The 9,847-nt window shown below is 31.8% G+C and overlaps 1 long non-coding RNA gene across 1 annotated transcript; it reads right to left on the bottom strand.

Annotated features, from left to right (window-relative positions):
• Positions 1-5,959: 5,959 nt before the first annotated feature.
• On the bottom strand, positions 5,960-9,208 carry LOC108816483 (uncharacterized). The gene is made up of 2 exons (XR_008936432.1): positions 8,834-9,208; positions 5,960-6,280 (listed from the first exon to the last, which is right to left on the bottom strand). It is a non-coding gene; the product is annotated as an uncharacterized LOC108816483 (long non-coding RNA).
• Between the last annotated feature and the right edge of the window lie 639 nt (positions 9,209-9,847).

Here is a 9,847-nt window from a genome sequence, read left to right as displayed (position 1 = left end):
CCGGTTTCAGATCTTCTCTAAACAAAGGTAAACTGTCTGAAACTCTAAAATAGAACACAAACAATCGAATTTGGTTTGATGTTAAAGGTTATGACAATTAAAATCTTGCAAAATCCCTAACAACCTAGATTAATAAGTCCAAACCCATCCATGAGTAAATCGGAGCTCTTAAACCTAAAGTTCGGTATGAGATTGTTAATCAATTAAAATCACAGCCTCAATGGCTTGCTGAATCTCGAAAACATCATTTATCTGAATGATCAAATCGATTTTAAACTTTGAAGTTGATCATCTCCTAAAACATAATTATGATCGATTTCTTATAAACCCTAGAAACTTACTATAAAAAAAAACTTTATATTTTCAGAATATTTCTAGAAAAGAAAACTTTCTATTTTTAGAAACTTAGTATAAAAGGAAACTTTCTATTTTTAAAACTTACTATAAAAGGAAACTTTCTATTTTTAGAAACTTACTATAAAAAGAAACTTTCTATTTTCAGAAAAAAATATATTTTCAGAAACGTTCTATAAAAGGAAAAACTTTATATTTTAGACATATATCTAAGCCGTGTGACTTGTTTATTAGGAAAGCATTAACTCGATTGTTTGCTTGATCACACGATTTATATGATTGATTTTCTTATAAAGATTGAGTGATATATAATATGAGATGTCGAAAATCAACTTGGATTATGCTGTCCTAAATCTCTAAGGAGATAATCATTTGAAATGGGCACTGGATACCGAGGTTATCCTAAAGTCAAAATGACTTAGTGAATGAATCACAGAAGGCGATATTGCCAAACGAGAAAGATTGATACATGTCAATATTAGTTATTAGCCACCATCTAAATGAGAGTCTAAAGAAATCAGTATCCCAGTAAAGAAAATCCACTAGAACTTTGGACCGCCTTACAGCGGAGATATGATCACCATAAAACGGTGCTATTACCAAAGGATAAAATTTGAGTGGAAGAACCTGAGATTTCAATACTATAAGTCTGTGGATGAATACAACTCGGTTCTGTTTAAGATAGTTTCAATGTTGAAACAATGTGGTGAATAAGTAACTGAACAAGACTTTCTCTAATGTGTTACTGCAACAGCAGTATAGAGAAAGATGTTTCACCACCTATACTGATTTGATCTCCTATTTACTATTGGCTGAGACCAATAATGAGTTATTAATGAGAAACAGTGAGATGAGACCTCCCGGTACAAAATCATTACCCGACATTTCTAGGCTGACTTTGGAGCCTAAGAAAGAAAGTAATCTCGTCCAGCACAACAACCATTCCGGCCCTAGCCGTGGGAAAGGTTATGGACGAGGTCGTGACACATTTAAGACACATGGGCGAGGACGAGGCCGCAGTACCACACCCGGCTTTAGCCGTGGTCGAGGTCGAGGTCGAGGTCGAAGTGTATCTTTTAAACCTTAAATAAAATCTTATTTGTGTCACAAATGTGGTATGGATAATCACTGGGCAAATAATTGCCAAACTCCAAAGCACTTGTATGAGCTTTACATAGAGAGTTTGAAGAAAAATTCGGAAGCCAACATGGCTTACCGAGATGGTGAAGATGACATGGATCATGACCATACTGATCAAATAGAGTACGAAACTCATGAAAAAGAAAATGATCAGATGGATTATGAGACTTCAGATGCCTTGAAAAAAAAAATCTCGACATCAAAACTCTATGATATAGATAAGAGTATATATGAGTTTATAAATAAGAGTATAGTCACTCGGCCAATGCATTATATACACCCAATAAAAGACCCATTGAGTTATAAAGATTTAAAAATGAATGGTTTCCGCATTGAACCAATGGGCAAATGAAACAAAAGTTCCTTCAGATATATGAGAACAGAAAAAAATTGCCCAAGACCATAGAAAATGATCGAGACTATACCTGCATTCTCTACTGATCTAGACTATGCCAAAGATCAGTATGATAAAGGCACAGGGCCTAGGTAACCAGATTGGTTGTCTTACGAAATTAAACACTTTATGGCATGACCGGATTAGCCATCCTAGTCCAAACTTGATGCAAAGTTTAATATTACAAAGGCACAAAGAGTTATCCCATAGAAATCTCACGTTGTGAAACATGTACACAAAGGAAACTCATGAGGCTCAATTGTCCCAAGCATCACGAAATGGCATAATGGTTTAGTGTCCTTACACAAACAAATTTATAGCATGTTCATGAGGGGGAGAAAACACACTCCGTGTGGTCCATGACCATACTATAAAAACATGAACATGATAGCCAAACAGAATGTGATAGCCTGGCCAAACAGGCCATAAGATATAAGAGCTTGGTCGAACAGACCATAACCTATAAGGTTCAGACTTTCAAAGTCTATAAGCTTGAAGACATTATGGATTTACATGTATGAAAGATAAGATGCATCAGGCCATATAAAGTGAGCATAGATATTCCCATCTAATAATTATAAAGGGTCATGATCCAGACATAGACCATCCTAAGAGATTATGTATAGACCACCACAATAATATGTGCCGTCTAGGATGGAACCTCATAAGAAGATGAAATAAGATTGGGAATATATGTTGGATATGAGAATGTCTTCCTCCCACGATTTTATAAGAGACCTTGAGCCAAAATATGGGTGATCAGATTAAGGCCAGGTTTACGGTTTACATGATGAATCCGACTATCCAACATCAGGGGGAGAAAGAAATAAGCTGGTACAAGTATAAAGAGAAATAGAATGGTATTAACCATCCTTGTCTTGGCAAGATCCTCGGACCAGAGAATATGATTTAAGACGTCCAAAGAAAGATCATACAAAGCTAGCTAAAAGAATGCCAGACAGATTAGACCCAAAAAGAAAAGAAAAAGAATGACTAAGTCATACCAGCTTAAGCACCACGAAATTAATGTCTTAGAAGAGACATAATCAAGTTGCTATAGAGTCTAAAGATAGACCAATATGTTCCATAAGATAAGGAACCTCGGAAATGAAAAGAAAGGTGCATAGAAATAACATATCCGAGGTCATAAGGGAAACCAGACCAGACATTGAGATAAGGCTGCGCAGCTAACATCTAAGGTACCAGACCATGTAGTTTGGGACGCCAAACTGCAAGGTAAATGAAGGTTCTTAGTAAGAATGAAATCTCTAATCGATTAGTTCATGTCTGGAACACAATGGAACACTATAAAAGAAGTGTCGACACATAAAAGATAAAGATGCATAAGGAAATAGCACTTGAGTTTTAAAAGATATAAGCGAGGATCAGAACCCACGAGAATACAAGAATGCATTCATAGATTAAGAGATTGAAACCGTGGGGATTTATATAAGAGATGGGTGTATTGGCCATATATATAGAACACCATCTGATAAGATAAAACCAGTGAAAAATAGGTCCTGTGTGGGAAAAGAAAAGAAATCGTGAGACATGGACTAAGGTGTTCATATTCCTATTTGAAGCATTCAAGGAATGGCTTGATTACACAAGGATACTCACAGAGACCAATGGAACAGATTATAAGGAGATATACTCCTATGTGGTGGATGCTACTACAAATTCGAAAAGGTCTTGATATAAGTAAGAAAGAAATGTAGTAAGTAGCATATTGATCACTGGATAAAGAAATGATAAAAGTATCAAAAAAAAAGATGAGAAAAGAAATTCTCATAGAATAGTTTTGTTCCTAAGCTATTCATGGACTGAAACGAAAGGCAGCTGCATATAAGGCATATAATGCATGTAAAGGATAAGACTAAGTAATACTTAGTGAAAGGAGTTCTATAAGAACGTCCCTGAACAGTCCATGCATATATTATGAAGGAAATTCCTTGTGTTCATACTTAAAGAAAGGATGATTAGATCGATTGATTCTTGGACAGGCTATGATAAGAATACAATGATCTATAGTGGAGATGATAGCCATGAATATGTATAGAGATCTATGATCCAAAGTACCAAGAATAGAATGTGATATGGTCAAAAGAGAATAAGAGGATGAATCCATCAGATTCACGACCAAAGACCCATATCAACTAGGATCACGTCCGACCTAGTTCGACCTTAATCATCTTGGTTCTAGTCCAGCCCGTTCTGATCCGTTCCCTTCGGTCTTGTCCGACCTGAAACGTCCATAGTAAGGGGAACGGCATATTGATCCAAAAGTGGCTTAGTTTTGATGAACATCAAATTATAGCATGATAGCCATTCATAAACAAGTTATGGACATATAATAAAGAAGGTTCATGAAGAGTTTGGTCAAAAGCTATGAACGGGACACACACAATGGACATAGCATGATCCGAGTAGATCATGGATATACTAAGGCATTCATGGTCGAAATTTATCTAAGAAAGATGGACCATGTAATCATCTCGGTCTTGTTCCGGCCCCGTTTCGGCTCGATCCCCTCGATCCTGTTCCGACTAAACCGGTTCCAGTGACCACTATATTCAAATCGTGGTATGGCTATGGACAAGGCATGTGTCCTTGGTCCAGGAAAGATTTTACACAAGTACTTTTAAGACTTATGCACATCCGACCAAAAGAAATGTATTGATATGATTGGCGCCTTGATATGGCAAGCCATACTAGGTCGGATAAGTTTTATAGATATGTTCAGACCATAAGACATTGATACTAAAGCCATACACGTCCCCTGCCATAAGTGTTATTGGCACTTTACTTAGATAAATTTGGCATGTCCGAACATGAGGCAATGGGACAGGATTGAAATATCCTTTTATTATGTTTGAGATTATTTTATACTAACCAAACCCAAAAGAAAAGGGATTGTTTGGTTTTAATAAATGTTACAGGTTTATACAAGGTCTCAAATAGGTTATACACATTTGGAGAATGATGAAGAAGCACAAAGTACTACAAGTTCAGTCATGAGAAATGTTAGCCGACTTCTTCACCATGTCTACACCAACTACACATCGATGAAGTCTACCTATCCGTTTGGGACGTGGCAACAGAATGGACAGTTCAAGACTTGGCGCCCATGAAGCTAAACCATCAAATTGTCCATGCGCCAGACTTGAAGAACGGAGGTCCAGAACAGGGGGAGTAGTGTGTGTTGTACTCTTTTTCCTTCACTTCGGTTTTGTCCCACTGGGTTTTCCGAGTAAGGTTTTAATGAGGCAACATTAAGCACACTACAAGCTCTATATGGTTCTGCCATCCAAGAGGGAGTGTTATGAATATTATGTTTATGGATGTCCAGCCCATTAGATATTTACTTGTAATCTTGGCCTGTTTATGGCCCATTGTATTTAGGTTCATGTCGCCATGTATTTCCTATATAAGGAACACTTTGATTCAATAATAAGACACACTTTCACAATAGAAATAACATTGTCATAAAAGTTCTTTCCTAAGTTGTCACTTGTCATAATGGTAAATCTTATACCCTCCTTATTTTTCTTTTTGAAATTTTAACTCCTGTTGGACTAAGATTTTCGATGTGATTGGATAGAAAAAAGATCAATATAACTAAGAAAAATAAGGAGGGTATAAGATTTACCATTTTTATCTATATTTTTATTTTTGAAACTTCAATTCCAGTTGGACTATGATTTTCTATGTGGTCGGATAGAGAAAACAAAATCAATGTAATTAAGAAAAGTAAGGAGGGTTTTAGATTTACCATTTTTACCTATGTTTGCTTTTTCAAATTTCAATTCCAGTTGGACTAAGATTTTTGATGTGATTGGGTATAAAATAGATCAAATTGATTAAGAAAAGTAAGGAGGGTATGAAATCTCTAAATTTTCTTTTTGATAGTTTATTTCCCTTGTTCACAAGTGGTAGTGATACGGTGTAGAAGAAAATAAAAAAAAACATATTATTTACCATAAAAACTATGAAATTTAAAAATTTATTGTTAGCTATTAACCCGGAAAATATTAAGAAATTAATAACAAATTAAAACAAAATAAGAGAAAATAAGTTTAACTTATGTGCATTATATAGAATAACATATGAAAGTTTCTAAACACAAATACAATATGCATATGTATTTTTTGGTCTTCAGATGAGCATGTTTTTCATATAAAACAAAAGTAGATATTAGGAATAATTAAATAAAATCGTTATTCGGGTTTTCTTAAATCCTTGATGTAGCTTATCGAGTTGGACACCAAATTGCACACCCTTTTCTGGTCGGGAAACAAACCTTATTGTTGTAGGAACAACAAAAGCAATTCTTAACTTTGGTGTTTTTGCCGCATGTGGTATGGTTGCAAGAATCTTTAGCTGCATCGACAACTGTATAAACAAAAAGTACAACAATATCATTTGGAGGAAAAACAATTATTAAGGATATTATGATGGAATTACAATGGTGAAAAAAATAGATGATGAAAAAATGAAAACTATTATAAATGCATACATTCATGAAGAGGAAATAAAGCAATCAAGATAATGCAAAAGATAGCGAACTGTGATGATGACATATTGTTTATGATACACACGCTTTATTATTAATTCTTTTGAATAATCTTACTTGTTTGATGGTTGAAAGCTCCTTTTAGGATTGATAAATTTATAGATTGAAGTACTGCATACCTTGCATGGCAATCCATAAAAATTGCTAGATTTGTTTGACTTGTTTTGTGGTGATTATTTTTGTGTTTATTTTTTTTCCTTACTAAATTGTTTACAGAAACAATCAAACTATTGTATGGTAAAGAAAAATACATATGAGTTATTCACTGTTTTTTTTAAACACAAACTACTAATTATATATATATATATATGTGTGTGTGTGTGTGTGTGTGTGTGTGTGTGTGTGTGTGTGTGTGTGTGTGTGTGTGTGTGTGTGTGTGTGTGTTTATTGTGTTGTAATTTAAAAGAAAATATTCACATATTACAAATATTTTAGAAAATATCTTTATACAAAATATTTTTAGTTGATAAATATTTAATTTTAAATTTTTTATATGTTATTTTCTAACTTTTATAATTGGAAAATATGTTTTTGAGATAATAACAACACAATATATAAGAATTATCTTATAAAAATATTCTAATATTATTAAGAAACTTTTTTTTATTTATATAATTAATTATATATATCTATATATATACTATTATTTGCGAAGTGATTTTTCGCAACGGAGCTCTCACGTTAAAAGTTGGAGTGGTTAATATCGATTTTATCTTTAATGAATAAAAAATATATTAGCTAAAAAATAAAAAACGAATTTAAAACTAATAATAGTAAGAATTATCCAAAATCTTAAAATAAAGATGTTAAATAAAAAGATAATATATATATATAATTTAATTCGAAAACTTTTAATAAAAAGTTCAAAATTAAAAAAAAACACATATTAGTCAAGTAAAATTCTTAATTTATATAATAAAAAAATATTAAGTTATTTTTAAGATTTATTTATTAGCAATGAATATAATGAATGAAATATTCTTATAAATTATAATAAGTAAGAATTTTTCAAATGAAAAGAATAAATTATGATTTATAGCTATAATATTTTCATTAGTAATACATATATTAATAAATAATTATTAAATGTTTTTGTCTCCATGGACGGATGAAACACCTAGGAACCCGTCAGATAGAGCAATTAAGAGGCAACATCAGATAATGGTCTAACCTTATTTATATGTTTGGTTTTATAAAAAGTTAATTTTAATGACAAATGCATGTGTATTAATTAACATGAATAAAGATAATATGATCATGTATATAATAAATAGTTATATATAATATGTACTATAATTAAAAGGTTATTTTAATAATTTTATGTTTATCTATTAGATTAGATAATTGAACGTAAATTAATATAATACAACTTTTGGCCAAAAATAAAACAGTTCTAATATTTTTATGTTGTTATCTGAAAATAATATTTTAATCATAAAGATTAAAAATAATAATTTCAATAATAGTCATATATATATATATATATATTAATATTGTAATGAGAAACTGTATTATAGATACATATATCATCAATTTAAAAATTTAAAAGTATAAACATAACTTATCATGATAATTGTTGAAATAATAATATATGTATCAATAAATATTTATAAGATTATTAAGCCCGCATGAGCGGGCCAACCATCTAGTAATTCATTAAGAGTATTAAAGACTTTAGCCGATTTATGAATACTTATTATTTTGTATTTTATTAATTAAAAAACCATAATGATAAATTATTACTTATGTTTTTAAAAAATTAAATTAAACATCAAATTAATTATATACGACAAATTTTTTTATCTATCATACTATATATGACTATTATTGTGTTCAAATTTTAAAAACATTTACATATTAAATATATTTTAGAAAATATGTTTACACAAATTTTTTTTACTTGATTATTGTTTAACGATAAAATGTATTATATCTTAATTTTTTATTTTTTATATTTGAAAATATTATTTTCAGATAGTAACACAGTATATCTAAGAATAATCATATTTTTAAAAATATATTTTCGGCAATTTATTGTATTAAATTATAATTAATTATATAATATAACAGATAAATCCAATATTATTAATATAAAATTCGTTTTTATTATATTATAAATTAAATATAAAAATTTAAGAATAATAATGATATTAACCACCATAACTTTTAAGAGAAAGGATCATAGATAGCCCTAAATCAAGTTTTTCTTCTCAATCTAGCATCCAAGGGAAAAATGGTTTAAATAGGTTTCATTTAATAGGTTGAATTACCATGATACCTCTTTCACTAATCTCCAAATTATATTATTATTTTTTAAAAATTAATCAATCGACATTGTCATCATCTTCAGTGTCGTTTTCATCATCCCTCACCTTCGACGTCTACCTTAACTTCGCCGTGTTCCTTTCTGTCGTCATCAGATCCGCAATCGTCCGTCATCACAATTACCGTCATCAGATTCGTCGTCACCGTTATCTCTGGATTTCACGGTGAGAGAATCATCCTCGCGAAACTACGGTTTATCAGCAAGAGAACACAACAACAGACGGCACCGGTGTAGAGGAAAACGCCGATGCGATGCAGAATTGATGATTGTGGTTGAGAAGACGTTTTAAACACTCGAAGAAGAAGATGAGTGAGATGAAAGCTTGCTGCTCAGTTGGAAGAAGATAAGGACGGAAAGGAAAATTCCCCAGATTTTTTGTATCAATCGGGCCCCAAGGGACGAGAGACCATATATTATCTCAAATATGAAATATATCAAAGACGGGTAATCGAACCCGTAATATGGAACCAATTGACTCGCTAATTCATGAATTAGTTGTCAGTCTGTCCCGTTAAATTGATCCTTAACATCACTTTTGTGTCCCCCCCTATGATTTTGTAATAGAAAAGTGCATAGATTTCTTAATGATAATCACAAGTCATTCATCAACTACTTTCATCAGCATAAGACTTTTTTAATCTCTTGATTCACACTGGAAAGATATTTATATTGAACTACATAGGTCATTTTCGTTTGTACATCTGAAAGATGCATCCAGATGCTCTATCTAGATACCTTATCGAGATGCTCCACATGGGTATTGTTCGTTTCTGCATTTCGTTTATCCATCCAGATGAATTATCTAAATGCAACTATGTTTGTTTGCTTTTTTTCTTCAACTTGCATCTACATCGAGATGAACTTGTTATTAAAATAATTAACAAAAAATTGTATTTGAGTTGCTGTTGGGTGATCCATCTGGATGTAGCATTTTAATGTACAAAACGAACATCAACTTGCATCTTCACCCAGATGTATCACCCAGGTGAACAAACGAACAGCACCATAGACTTATTTTTTAATCTGCTTCACAGAGAATTGATGAGCTGTACAAACTCAC

The sequence above is a fragment of the Raphanus sativus genome, chromosome 7 (genome assembly GCF_000801105.2).
Source record: "Raphanus sativus cultivar WK10039 chromosome 7, ASM80110v3, whole genome shotgun sequence".
NCBI classification, from domain to species: domain Eukaryota; kingdom Viridiplantae; phylum Streptophyta; class Magnoliopsida; order Brassicales; family Brassicaceae; genus Raphanus; species Raphanus sativus.
The sequence above is the reverse complement of the archived record's forward strand: the minus strand, read 5'-3'. Positions and strand labels throughout refer to the sequence as shown.